Consider the following 15,205-nt stretch of genomic DNA (forward strand, 5'->3'; position numbering starts at 1 on the left):
TTCTTCTTCTTCTTCTTCTTCTTCTTCTTCTTCTTCTTCTTCTTCTTCTTCTTCTTCTTCTTCTTCTTCTTCTTCTTCTTCTTCTTCTTCTTCTTCTTCTTCTTCTTCTTCTTCTTCTTCTTCTTTTTCCATGACAGTACAATGGAAATTTCTGTATCTGGATTCATATCCCATCTCTATCCTTTACTACATGTATAAACTTGGACTCAAAATACTTAATTTTCATGGCTTCAATCTGTAAAAATGAAGCATTACACTAGATTGCCTGCAAGGTCCATTCAGGTTCAAAAATCTATAATCTTGTGACATGAGTGCAAATCCTACCTTTAATGCTTTCTACTTGTATGACCTTCAACAGATCACTTGACATTCCTGAGACTCAAGTTCCCCACTTGCCAAATAAAAGACTGACTCTCTGCGGTTCCTTCCAGCTTTAGATCTACGACCCTATGTATAGGAGCGGATGGCTTCCAAGTTCCCTTTCAGGTCTAGGATTCTAAGGAGCTGAATCAGCTAGGTCTCATTGGCTGTGGACTAGTATAGTGAATGACAAGCCTCATGATTTGTATTCACCCAAGGCTCAGTCCTGTTATATCTGTTGACAAGATTAATTACACACTTATGAACCTGATGTAATTTCTTAATATCTTACATCACTTTCTCTTGCTAGAAACAAACTGAAATATTAGTTTTGGTTTTGCATAATTCAAGATAATTCCCTTTTCCCGGGTGACACTTTTCAATATATTTTGAGCTCCTTGTATATTACTAGGGACTGTGATGTGAAGCCTCACAATTTCTTTGCAATTATTCCTTGCATATATCCAGCAAAAATGCAGGCCATCCTTTGCTGTTTTGGCAGGAATCCAGCAACTGAATTGGTCCATTCTAGAAGCTTCAGCCTTTGGCTACTATGGCTCACAGTGTGTGACTTCATTTGAGATATAAAACCCACATTTATAGTTTTACAGAAAATCTTACAATTTACTATACTCCCTCCACCCCCTATAACAATCGTAATAAGACAGTAGTTTAGCAGTATTACTCATGTATAAAAGACTCCAAAAAGATGTATAGGATAGCAGAAAGAAAGTTGGACTTAGGGCCAGTAGATGTTAATACCCATATCCTTCATACATTTAAGCCTGTTGAATTCCTAGCTATTTTTTTTTGAGTGACTGACTGTGAGATCTGCTTTACTGGCTTGGGACCAGCCATCAGATGCATTTAAAAAAAATACAGAATGGGCTTCAACCAGGACCAGGACAGCACCATATGTTTTCCACTTCTGGAGGGTTCCTTGACCAGAGTCAATTGGTACAAAACACTGGGGTGGGGAGGGGAACAGGGTGCAGAAATGAGGCAATCTGGTGTTGAGTTCAGTGGTACCCTTAGGCAGAGCAGTTGACAGTAAACAGGTGGACTGGCTTCAAGCTGTTTCCTTCTCATAGGTCCTAATGCAGATTGCACTGCCATGGGTTAGTGTCAGAATGAGCTTTCCACTCTGGAGCTCCCAAGTGAGTGTGGTCTCCTACCCATCTCACTTCGGGACATGGACAAGTTTGCCTCTGTCCAGCGTGATAATAGACTTGACCCTCCTGTCATCAGCTGTTGTCTCATCAAACTCTACTCCCGGCTTGAAGGAGATCTAGGTGTTCTTGAAAGTGTTCTGAGTCTTGATAGTGATGGTGTCCCCACTGACCGCAATGATGGTAGTGGGCTTGGCCATGCTGGCCACTTGCCTTGTGGCAAAGCCAACACTAATGGACCTCAGGTAGTCATCGAAGTTCTTGCTGTCAACCAGCTTCCAGGTGCCAGTGAAAGCACCTGCCATGGTGCTAGGCTAGAGGAGGCAAGGCTGGCCTAGACTGGGCTGGGCACGTGCTGCGAGGCACTGGGTCCAGATCCACTGGGCTGCACTGTGCTGAGCTGCAAGGACTTAAGAAGGGTTGGGTTAAGACGAAGGCAGGCGGGTGAGGAAGAAGAGAGGAGATGCAGAAAGGTTCCTGGCTCTGACACTAGCTATTCTTTAAAGCCCAACTGACATGACACAGTGCATCACATGTTGAACTTGGAGTCTATTCAGATTACTGTCAGGAGGTTTCAAATCCCACCTCAGTCTTTGATTAACTGTATGATCCTGGACAAGCCACTTACCTTCTCTAGGCCTCAGTTTCCTCATCTATAAAATGAGGGGGGGGGACTGGTGGTAAGATATAACTAGATGGCTTCTGAGGTCCCTTTCTGTTCTAGACCTATGGTCCTTTGATCCACCTCCTCCAGTAAGTCCCTTTGAATCCATCTTCCAATTGGTCAATATGTTATTACTTCTGTCATTCCTGTTCTAGCATTCCCTTCTGTATTTCTAATGTGTGTTACACTATAGTTATCAGTGCATATTTCACATGTCATTGAAAGACTGTGATTTCAAAACATCAAACAAGTATCTTATTTAAACATTGTACATCACCCAACATTAGTTCCATGATCCATATGCAGCTGGTCCTAATTCTTGTCCAATTAATTTAAGTATTATCTATTAAGTACAGTGATTATTTTGACTTGGAATACACATTTATTTAATATTTTGGCCCTCTTCCGTACTCAGAAATGATACTGTTGACCCTTTATCAGTAGGATTATATTGGAATTAACTGCTATTATTGGACTATTAGAGCATCTAGATGGCATAGTGGATATAGCTCCAGGTCTGAGGGAAACCTACATTAAAATCCAGCATTAGAGATTTAGTAGCTATGTGACCCTGGGCAAGTCACTTATCCCTGTTTGCCTCAGTCTTTTCCTCTGTAAAATGAGCTGGAGAAGGAAATGACAAACCACTCCGGTCTTCTTGACAACAAAACCCCAAATGGGGTCATGAGAAGTTGAACACAACTGAAATGACTGACTACCACCAAGAAAAATGATAGGTTTATGCTTTACTTATCATGTGTCTTCCAGTGATGCACCTCAGTAAGGAACGGGCAGTTCTCTAGCTGCCACTATCATTTGAGTTTTCTAGGCCAAACTCCTAGTGGTAGCTCCAGTAAAATTTTTGAGACTATGAGGTGCCCAGGAGGAGTAAGAATGAAGATGGAGACCACCCTATTCATTCACAATGGTTGAAGCACTAGGAGGGTGAAAAGCAGCTGAACAGATATCCACATTACACAATGGCAAGCTAAATGAGATTCTTAGGCTGCATGAAGCAAAGACTGGTATTCAAAATGAGGAATGTGATAGAACTACTTTCCTCATGCTTAGATAAAATTTGACAAATGTCCATTGAGCCTTTGTCTGAAAATCTCTCATGAGGGGGAACTCACTACTGTATGTCCCCATTCTACTCTTGAACACCATAAATTACTAGGGAGTGTTTCCTTATTTTTTAAAGCTATCTCGGTAATATCCACCCATTGTTCTGAAAGGAAGAAAAATATAGCTTATTCCTTTGGGGATGACAATACTACAAATCAGTTTAGCAAATCAACAAGTTGTAAGCATCAATTTGGCCTGAAGCTATTCATATTCTTCTTACATCAAGTCCGTATCCCAAATACCAGGACTGTTTGCTGCTTTAACTACTTTCTTCAAGGATGTTCTCTTCCCATGAAAAGACTGCTGGAGGCCTACAGCTATGCCATTCATATATAACTTCTTTCTAGACATGTCATTATCATGTCCAGATGCTGCAATTGCTTTGTGGGGATTTACCCTCAGACTTACTAGACATTCAGGTCCAATTACATCCAACTAGATCTAACATATCAGTTTTCATTAAAAAAAAATCCCCTATACTAATTAGAACTTGGATATCCATTGCTTCTTGTGCATTAACATATACAGATGAACAAAGGGCCTTCTCCTTAATGAGACTAGAAAGGACATTTGATAAATGAGCTCAATTATCTGTCGGTTTGCTTATTTATTGATTTGCTATGTGTAAAGTCAAGAAACACATGGAATTTGTAGTCAAAACACAAGGCCCAGTCCTGACTTGGATACTTATCAACTAAGTGACCAAGGACAAAGCCCTTCACCTCCATAAGTCTCAATTTCCTTGACCAATAAAATGGGAATACTTTATCACATGACTATTGATTGTAAGAAAAACCCTTTATAAACTGTGAATCAATTGAAAATTGAGTTTAATTCACAGTATTTAGCATTTACTTATTTAGAGCCTGATGTATGCAAAGCTTGCTGCTTCTAAGATATTTTTTGTTCCATCCTAACTGCCTAGTTTAGGCCTCTGTAGTATAGTTGTAGTTCCAGAAATGCTACTGATCGATTTATAAACTCTTAACTTGGGGTTGTTCTTGAGACTTTAGAATTATCTTTTCAATTTCTAAATGTATTTTTCATTTCAGATTCTCCCTCCCTTCCTCAGACAGCTGTCTGACATCATCTGTCTACTGATCCTGACTTGGTGAGGGAAAATAGAGAGTTACCGAGCAGGTATGTCTTCATGTATTAAAAATCTCTATTCAAAATTGACTACAAAGCACTGCCAATTGATTTGAACCCCCCAAACATGCTTATAATAGAAATTGAGACAGCAGGCATTGGGAGGAGTGGACTACCATTTCCACCCCTTCCAGACCTCTGCTAGACAAGTACTCCCAAGGAAACAACATTACAATTCGCTCTGACTAATAATTACCCTATCAACACATATTCTGTCTAAGCCTTGTTATCCCAGTCCTTCTAATGTAATCTTCATGCTCATTGTTCTTCTGTTTGATATGCACTGGGAGCCTACTGCTTCTTCCCATTCTAATCAGAATCATGAATGCATTGCCTACTGAAATGCTAGTAACAATGATTTGTGGAGCAGATGTTCCCCTTGAATTTGAAATGGAGGGGTTAAAACCACAAATTAAGCTTACTATTGGAAGACTTAATGTGCATTTTGGTTAAAGGATGTTGGTCTAAGGGGTGTATTGATGTGAAAATCAGGACCAAAGTCATTAAGACTACACAATTTCATATATTCAATTTATTTTTGTCTCTTAATGTTGGCCTTTGGTGCTGAAAGGTGACCAGCTGCATTTATCGTCTTTCCTTGTGTTTATAGTTATCACACAAGATGCCCTTAGAATTGAGCTTCTGGTGATGTAAGAGAGTGTGAGTTTTTTTTTTTTTTTAACTCATCAGTTATCTAAAGTGACGTTAATTTCACAGTCAAAGAAGCAGTTGGGGCCAGGGAGGTTGTAGTTTTTATTTGTAATAATAGAGTGTTTTAATTAATGCCTCTCATTCAGAGAAGTCACAGCCCTTTGCCACCAAATGTTCATTGTCACAAGCTTCTGGCAAAGTAAGGAACACTTGTTAACAGAGGAGCAGCTGAGACATAAGTATGTAGTTCAGTGTTTAGACCAACATACAAAGCACACAAGAGAGAGCCAGGAAGATAAATCTCCATATTCTGGCCCTGGGGTTCCATTCAGTGACAGCTTAGACTTGGAACACAGTTTTGTTTGGTCATGACTAACTAGATGTTTGGGGGTGGGAAAGGGGAAAATGGAGAAAAATTGTATTATTTAGCAACCCAGTGCTTCATCTATATGCTTTCATGGCATGAATTCTTAGGATCATAGAGGAAGGTCTTGAAAGGACATTAGAGACCATGGATGCTGACTCATTTTACAGGTGAGGAAACTGATCACAGAGAGGGGAAATGGCTGGCATTGAGTCTTACAGTTAGAAGGTATTGGAGAAGGGAGTTGAAGCCAGGTATTTCTCATTCCATGTCCAGTACCTATTTATCATACTTTGTTGTTATTTAGTCAGCAAGCATTTATTAAGAGCTTATTATGTGTCAGGTACTGTGCTAAGTAAACACTGGAGATTAAAAGAGCAAAAAAAAAAAAATGTACCTGCCCCAAAGGACCTCACACTATAAAAGAGGAGACAACATATATATAATTAGTTGTATGCAAAACACATAAAGAATCAACAAAAAAGTAACCTTAGAAGTGACAGTTGAGGGGGACTGGTAATGGTCTCCTAGAGAAATCTGAATTTGACCTGAGGCTAAAAGAAAAGGGGGGGGGACTTGCCTCTTTGTTCTAGAGGATTTTATCATAGAAAGATAAAAATGTGGTAATGGGGGATGTGTCACTAATCCAAACCACTTAAACTGGTATAATTCATGTAGAAGATAATAGGGAGTTGCTTTTAGAAGAACAGAGCACTGGAACATTTGTGGACACTCTGTGTTGGCCTACCACAGGCTTGTGAGGACACATTTTTCATTGACTACATAGCTAGAAATATCAAAACAGCCTGACATCTCTGGTTGGGGCTGTTGCTGTATTCTAATTTGGAGGGTGGAAATGACTTCTTTAATCTTAGCCATTCAGACTATGCTCTAAGTGTCAGCCATATCCTCCTTCTTCCCACCCAGAAGCTATATGGACCCAGCCCAGAGCTCTACTCCCTGAACTTAGAATGGAAAAGATTTTTAAAAAAGTCCAAAGACCAAGTCCATTTTGAAGACCCCAACATTCTAGGTATACCATTATTGAAAAAAGGCCTACCAACCATGTCTTAAGGCAGTACGGAGAGTCCACACATTCTCTAGGCCTTTAATCTTTCAGGAGATAGATATATATATATGTTTATGTATGTATTATAAATAATTATATGTGTGTATGTATATATTTATATGTATGTATATATATACATATATACACACATGAATATTAAATCATATTTGGAATCCAGAGCATTAGTTTTTTATTGTATTCAGTATTGCTAGTCACATACTAGGCAATTAATATATATGTTTGTTAAATTGAATTGAGTTGAAATCACTGCAGGTTTCTGACTGTTGATCTTTGTGGTATCCACACTCAACAACCATTTCCTTAAAATGTCAACATTCTACTGGAAGAGCAGTGATGTCATCACTTAGCAACTCTCTCTTGGAAATGTCAATATCCTACTGGCATAGCAGGGCAGCCATTTCATAAGAGAGGATCCTTTAACCGATTGGTGTTGGATTTGCGTTTTTCTATTTTACTTGATAGGGTAAAAAATTGGCCTTCATCTTTTAGATAAAGTGCAGTATATCATATACTTCTACTTGCAAGTCTTTGTATAATTTGTGAGACTACTTTAGAAAAAGGTAAGAGATATATGGCCATCAAAATAGCAGCTGGGTGATCTGATCTCCCAGCAGCTTCCAGGTTTGTAGTTTTCCAGAGAGTTCCAGGAACTCTCTCATGTCCTTTTTGAGGAAAATGCCATTTTAGACATTCTGGTTATGCCTTAAACACTCTTTATCACCCCCACAAATACACTACCAATTATAATGAAGGTAATAATAAGAACTTGACAATTGTATAGAGCTTTAAAGTTATCAAAACATCATATATTATCTCTTTTGAGCCTATTATACTCCCATAAGGTAAAGACTTCAAGTCTTACTACCTCCATTGAACAGGTATGATTAGAAAACAGAAACTTAGAAAATTAAGTGAATTGCCTAGAGTCCCATAGTGAGGAACTGAGCATTGCAACAAGATTTTAGAATCAGCGATAAGAACAGCAACAACACTTCCAGTCATTGATTTTGTTGGCATGAATACTCATTTCACCAGTACTTATTATGACCCCTCAAGAGTTCAGCAAATAGTCTTGGAGAATTGCTAGACCCAAAGAACCTATCAGTCTTTGGCCAATGTGATAATAACCCTTTTTGCATTTATACAAGCTAGTTCTTAAGAGGAAGATATTAATTTTTGCCAGCTCAGCATAGTCTTCAAGGCTGTAGGATGGTTTTAGTTATAATGAAGCAGCAGAGGAACACTCTAATGGAGGGATATTACTGCCAGCAACAAAAATGACAATGCAATTTTCTTTTGACTTCACATAATAAAAGGCCCTTTCTTCAAAACAACCCAATGAGATAGCCAGTGCAAAATTTATTATTGTAATTTTACAGATTAGAATGTAAACTCCCTGATGTCAAGGATTATTTGTACTTGGAAGGTAGGTAGTACAATGGATAGAGGTTTGGGCCTGGAGTTAGTGAAAACTGAGTTCTGATCCCCTATCAGACTCTTACTTGTTGTGTGACCCTGGGCAAGTCACATAATTTCTATTTCTCTCAGTTTCTTCCATTGCAAAATAGGGGTAACTATAGCACCTACTTCCCAGGGCTATTGTGAGATCAAATGAGATCATATTTGTAAAGCACTTACCACAGTGGTTGGCACATAGTAGGCACTATAAAAAATGTTAGCTATTATCATAGCTATTATTATTTTCTTAGTATCCTGAGTCATTAGTACAATTCTTGCCTCATAGAAAGGGTTTAATTTATAATTTGATTGCTTGATTGATTTACATAAGGAGTAAGTGAGGTTCTTGGATGGAGAAATAAATTGTCCAAAGTCCTCCTTTTGCTTTGAACAGAATTGGGCATAAAATCCATGTCTTTATACACTAATATCAGTATCCTTTCCATGATAATAACTAGTACTATTTGAGGAAATTTATGCATTGCAGTCAATGAGTCCTTGAGTTCCTAAGTCACAATTTTCCTATATTTAAGAAGGAAAGGGCTACAATTGAAAAAAAAAAATCATCCAGAACTAGTTCAAACCCCCAGCCCAACCCCTAGCTCACCACTTTACTGGCAAGATCCTCACAATAAGCACAGACAGACCTTAACATCAGGAGTTTAACTCTCTTATTATTGTTTCTTTTGGCCATACCTCAATCTACTCATCATGTGTATTTTGAAATTGCATTAATGCACCCTGAGGCCTTTTTGACAAGATCACTTTTTCTTTTAATTGAATAAAGAAATGAAAAAATAAATAAATAATGATAGATAGTCCTATAACTGTCTGCCTGACTCCAGGCAAGCCACTTAATCCATCTAAAATTTGCTCTTACTAGGTATTCATCAAAGAAAATTTTATCCCAGCTCACCCACAATTTCCTTGTAAGAACCAACTGGCTGATTAGTTTAGACTCATTTGAATTTTCTCAGACAAACCAGACCATAGGCCATACGATTTTAATACAGTCTACATTTACCTAAAAAAATCTGGCTAGCTTAAGACATTTGTGAACTTGTCAGTATGACAGGGATCTGCTAGTTTATAGCTTTGGGTACTCCTTTGCCTAGAGGGTGACCCATTTGAAGCTTTATTAGATGATTTAGTCAGATGCCTGATATTCAGAAAGATTGTGGGGTTTGCCTGTGGTCACACAACCAGTAAGGTTTAGAAGCCCAATCTGAAGGTGGTACCCCCGGTTTCATGTACAGTACTCTGCATAGTAAACCATGCGGTCTCTCAAACTTGATTATTCCTCTTTATTAATGCTACCTTAAGAGTATATTTATGAAGGTATGTTTTTTTTTTCCTTTCTTGTGTATTTAATTTTGAGGTTACATGCTCTAATTGGGACAGAGAGAGTGCTTATTAAGTGTTTTTTTTTTAATACAGAGCACATTTTGATGACTTTTTTATTTTAATCTATATTTTTTGTATATCTTTGGGAAAAATGAGGTTCAGTCATTCATTCAATTAAATGGACTTTTCACCAAAAGTATATTGACTGTAATTTGATCTTTGGTAATACAAAAAAAGACTTTAAATTTATTCCAAAATATTATGGTAACCTTTGTAACAATCAAATTTAAGTCAGTAGAAGTCTGTGATTAATGCAAGGCCAAGTAATAGGCTTGACCACACAGATATCAGTGTAAGAAGGTTAAGTTCCAGGCAGTAAGCAGTATTTAGTGAAACCCCATTGACAACACCCCCTCCCTCACCACTGTCTGCAATCATTCAAGAATGTTTCAAGAATATATTTATTATGACTTCTCTCAAAAGCACTGAAGCATTCTAAAAAGAATTGAAGAATTCTTCATGTCCATGGATATGAATAAGAGCTTTTTAAAAGAAGAATCAGTGTCAAAAACCATAAAAAAAAATTTCTCTAAATCACTAATAACAAGAGAAATGCAAATTAAAACAACCTTGAGTTTTTACCTCACAGCCAAAAAAACCCCAAAGAAACGACAAAGATAAAAGACAAAAGCAAACAATAAGGGAGAAGCTTAAGGAAGAGAAACTTTTTTTTTTTGAGAAACTTTTTATATTGTGAAGAATTGTGAATTAGTCTAAGAATTGGAAAGTTAATTTTTAATTATGTATGAAAAATCACTCAATTATTCATACCCTTTAACTCAGAGTTGCCACTAATGGGCCCAAATGAGGGTAAAGTCAGTTACTCAATCAATAAACTTTCAATAAATACCTCTTTTGTGCCAGGCACTGTGCTAAGTGCTGAGGATACAAATATGAAAAAGAATGACAGTTTTTACCCTCAAGAAGCTTATAATCTAATGAGGGAAGAAAATACAAAAAAAAAAAAAGAAACAAAGGAATCTGAAATGGGGTCGAGGCAACATAACTGTTGAAGAACCATAAGGAAGAGAAGTCAAAGAAGTTCAGTGAGGTGGGAAATGAAGTGATAGCTGTCCTTAAATGGAGGTATTGGTATGTAATAAATGTTAATGCCCCATAAAATGATCAATATGATCAACTCAAAGAAACATGGGAAGACTTATATGAGGTAAGTGAAAACAGAAAAACAATATACACAGTGACTAGAAAAAGACACTAAAACAAACTTATGATGAAAAACCCTAGCATAAGCGAGAAAAGAGACAAAGAGATGTATTGCTAAACTTTTCCTGGTTAGATGGAGGAATCTAGGTTCTGAATTATATAGATAGTATCATAAATGTTTCATATGTTGGTTAGTTTATCTTCACTATATGTGTGTATGTGTGTATGTGTATATACACACATATAAACATATATGCATATATATTCCTTTTTTTTAATAAGAGAAAGCTTAATGGGTGTGGGGTTAGGAATTGTATCTGGAAATGAATGGGGTGAAAACCCAGAAAGTATCAAGAAACCAGGAGGAAAAAAATATATATATATGCATATGTATATATATCATACAATAGATTTCTGTGACATACACAGAAGGTAAGTCATTAGCATTTGAAGCCAGATGAGATACGAGCATTCTTGGGAAGAAAAAAGGGGGAAAAATGACTCCAGGAAAGTAAAGGAAAATTATGCTCATGTGAAATCTCCCAGAAATAAAATGAAAACCGAGAACTAGGATATCCTACAGTAGTTAGACAATGGTTTTTAGCTCATTTAAGTAGGAGCTACCTGGCAAGGCCTATCTTAGATAGACAGCATTTTTGCATTGTAACATTCTTTAATTTATTTCTACACAGAGATACAGCTATCTATAGATATAAGTATCTTCAATCTATATCTATACTTATTTCTATATTTCTATTTTTCATTGTTATTAAATTACTTTGAAACCTCACTTCTTTTTCTGGGTGAATTAAGGAAGAAAGGAGGAATGCCCATGTAATGAGACATACTCTGTAGCAGTAGGTGAGGGTGGTCAAAAGAAGTGTTTGCCCAGAGCTTTAGGATAATGCTAGATAGCATTATCAAAATTAGAATGCAAACCTAGAAGAAAGGGAAAAGAGACTTGGTTATTATTTCAGGTCAAAAAAGGAGATTATAGTTTTTTTTCTTTCATAACTTTTATTTTTTGGGAAGTAGGGAGTGTGGAGTATGGGTGTTAGCTAAACATTTGACCATACATTGCTAGGCCTAAGGTATCATTAGCAAGAACTTATGGTAGGATCTCACTTTAGTTCCTGGTTATAAAAACAATGAAATTCTGTATTTAGATAGAGAGGAAATTTAGAGCAGAGATTTGGCTCATTTTAGGACATAGAAATGCATATAACTGTTTGGGATTCCATATATATTTCTTAAAGAGGCATAAATAGAAATGATTTATCATTGTATATTGGAATGATGCCATGGTAAACACCAAAAACCAAACATAGTATATATTTAGAAAGAAAGAAAATGAAAGTGGATCTCAGTGATACCTGGGAATTTTTCTAGCATCACATAAAAAAAAAGACTTAGGTCTGAAGTATCAAAGAGAAATTTCAGTACTGAGTTAAAGTCATGGGAACTGTGGTCCCTTTCCTAAGTGAGGTTATATACATTTAAGATAAAGCTCAGCTCTCTCACTGTATCATGAAAAAACTCATTTCATGGTGATCTTTATTTAGAAGAAGAGAAGACATTGAGTTGTGCTGTTGTTATTATTTTTTGGGGGGGAGCATGGACATGGGAAAATATGATAGTTGTTTTCATGTATTTAAAGTCAGTCAGGTAGGTGGCACAGTGGATAGAGCATTGGGCCTAGAGTCAAGAAGACCTGGGCTCAAATCCTGCCTCAGACACTTACTAGCTATATGACCCTAAGCAAATTACGTAACCCTTTTTGCCTCAGTTTCCTCATCTATAAAATGATCTGCAGAAGGAAATGATAAACCACTCCAGCATCTTTGCCAAGAAAACCCCAAATGGGGTCACAAAGAGTAAGATGTGACTGAAATGACTGAACAACAGCAATAATTTAAACACCTGCCATGTGCATACAGAATTGGACATTTTCTGTTTGGCCTCAGAAGATAGACCTAGAAACAATGGCTGGAAGTTTCAAAGAGGCCAATTCATGCTTGATGTGAGAAAACACACCCAAATAGAACTGTCCATAAGTGGAGTAGACTGTCTTGAGAGATAATGGGCTTTTCTTTACTTATTTTTTGTTGTTCAGTCATTTTTCAGTTGTGTCTGACTCTTTGTGACCCCCCATTTGGGGTTTTATTGGCAAAGATGCTGGAGTGGTTTGCCATTTCCTTCTCTAGCTCATTTTACAGATGAGGACATTGAGGCAAAAAGGGTTAAGTGACTTGCTAAGGGTCATACAGTTAGTAAGTGTCTGAGTTCAGATTAGAACTCAGGGACATGAGTTTTCCTGACTCTAGGCCCAGCACTTTATCCACTGTACCACCTAGTTTCCCCCATTTACCTTTACCTATAGGGATTCTGTACAGAAAATTCAGACTCAAATGTCAAGTGCCCTATGTATTCATTAAGGTCTCTTCTATTTCCAAGATTATGTGATTCTACATTACCATAGACTCCTAGCAACAGTTCAGAAGTGGGTTCAAACGATACTGTCTTTATGGTCTATGGATTTCTATGGCTTTGACCAGAGTATTACAAACTTATTTTTTGCCTCAAGTATATTTGTTGTATGATCTAAATATAGCTCCATCTTCTCCTTGTCTATAGTGATCTACAGAGCTTCTGAAAATCAGTAATTGCCTAATTATTATGTAAATAAAATCATATAAGTATTATGTAAATGTAATTACATATAGAAGTAATTACAGAGACATACACTGTGAACTCCAGAGTTGTAATATGGGGAATTATAGGAGTGTTTAATTTTATCTCATATTCCTCAATGTTTCAACATCTAAGAAAATACTCTTCACATTTCACGTATGAAAGAAATACATTTTAATTCAATAATAACAATAAAAATTAAAATCTTTTCTGTATATAAGGCACTGTGCTAGGTACAGTAAATAAAAAGGCAGAAACAAAATGGTCCCTGTCTTCAAGTAGCTTTTTTTTTTTATATTTCAAAGGTGGGAGTAAAGAGATATGCCATATGCACATATAAATAAATATAGGGTAATAAGAAGGTAGAGACAGTATTAAAAACTAGTTGAACCAGAGTAAGCTTTGGAGAGTTGGTATACCTGAGCTGAGACAAGAGTGAAGTTATAGATTCTTAAAGAAATAGATAAGTAGGGAATGGATTTCAGATATGATAAATAGTTGAACAATAGAAATGAATGCACAGGGGCATGAGACTGAGTGCTGAGTTCAGGGAAGTCAGTTGTCAAGTTTTAAAGAATCTTATAATTATAATCTGAGAAAAGTGGAAAGGCCATGGGTTTCATTTCTACCTCCATTTTTTGTTTCGTCACTTGTGAATTTCTGAATACTTCTATCACAATTCTTCCTAGACTGTAGTTAACTTCTGTGGTACCTATCTTGCTAGTATGTTTAGGTAATTCATCACACCCATTTTTTGTTTGTTTGTTTTTTTAAAGACTTTTTGATTAGATTTGGAAGTTTCAGTTAAATCTGTCTAGGATTTAATAGAGGGAGTAATATGAAATAAGGCTGAAAGGGAAGTTGGAAATTTGGATCCAGATTGCATAGAGTATTAAATACCAGAATGAATGACTTCTATTTAATCTGCTTTTATGCCAGCTTTTTTTTTAAATCTAAGATTTCATGAAGAATACAAAAATTATTTATAAAATTTGGTAAATTTTCAGTCTCCCTTTGCTTCCTTATTTCTCTTTAATGGGAGTGCCATTTTTAACAAGATTTTATTGATTCTTATTAGCTTGAAATGTATATAACTTCAAAAATATCCCCGTGAATTAAGGAATGGTGCTTTCATATTTTTCTTATTATTTATTTTGGCAGACAACCCTTAAATCCTGCCAATTAGAACCACACAACTTTAAGTTGGAATAATACAGGAGGTAATAAATTCATCTTATTCAATGTTTCTCCAGTAGAAGTAGAAGAATATCTTCTGAAGGTTGTATACTATGCACTCTTCAGCTTTATTAACATACATTTTTGTCATATCTGATAATTGTCATGAAAATACTCAATATAAATATTGTTCCTTGCAGCTGCAAGAAAAAATGTCTTCTAAGTGTAGCCCACTTAAATTTCAGGATCCTAATCTTGATTTCCAGTCTCATTGGTGAGTCTTCATTCTCATAGAAAGATTGCATCTCCCCCTAAGGATTCTAGGGTTACTCCTAAGGAGTAAATATAATTTTCTGCTGCCACTGTTTTGAGTCCCCACTAGTGTGCTTCTGGTCAAGATTATCAGTTAAGAATCATTTCATCATCATAGGTAATAATAAATCTCTGAAGTGTAAAACATACTCTCCCAAAAGTACATGTACCTTCCAAGGAAAAATGGACTGAGAGGGTATATGTGACAAAGATGAACTAAGAAATTTTTGGCTATTGGAGGAATTTTTTTCTTATTCATTGGGTGCTTAAGAAGTTCCACAATAAGCAGGATGAAACTGTTTTGGTCTATCCTTAGCTTCCAATAGAGACACTGACATAGGCTACTACAGGAATGTTTAAAAACAAAACAACAATAACAACCATAAAAACAAGAAAGAATAAAGTGAAAAATACGCATCAATCTGTAT

At 36.5% G+C, this 15,205-nt stretch overlaps 1 pseudogene; it reads right to left on the bottom strand.

Moving 5' to 3' along the window:
- Positions 1-1,429: 1,429 nt before the first annotated feature.
- LOC114032670 lies at positions 1,430-1,834 on the bottom strand (annotated as a pseudogene).
- Positions 1,835-15,205: the final 13,371 nt, after the last annotated feature.

This window comes from Vombatus ursinus, unplaced genomic scaffold, assembly GCF_900497805.2.
Source record: "Vombatus ursinus unplaced genomic scaffold, bare-nosed wombat genome assembly UNPS02005659.1, whole genome shotgun sequence".
Taxonomy (NCBI): domain Eukaryota; kingdom Metazoa; phylum Chordata; class Mammalia; order Diprotodontia; family Vombatidae; genus Vombatus; species Vombatus ursinus.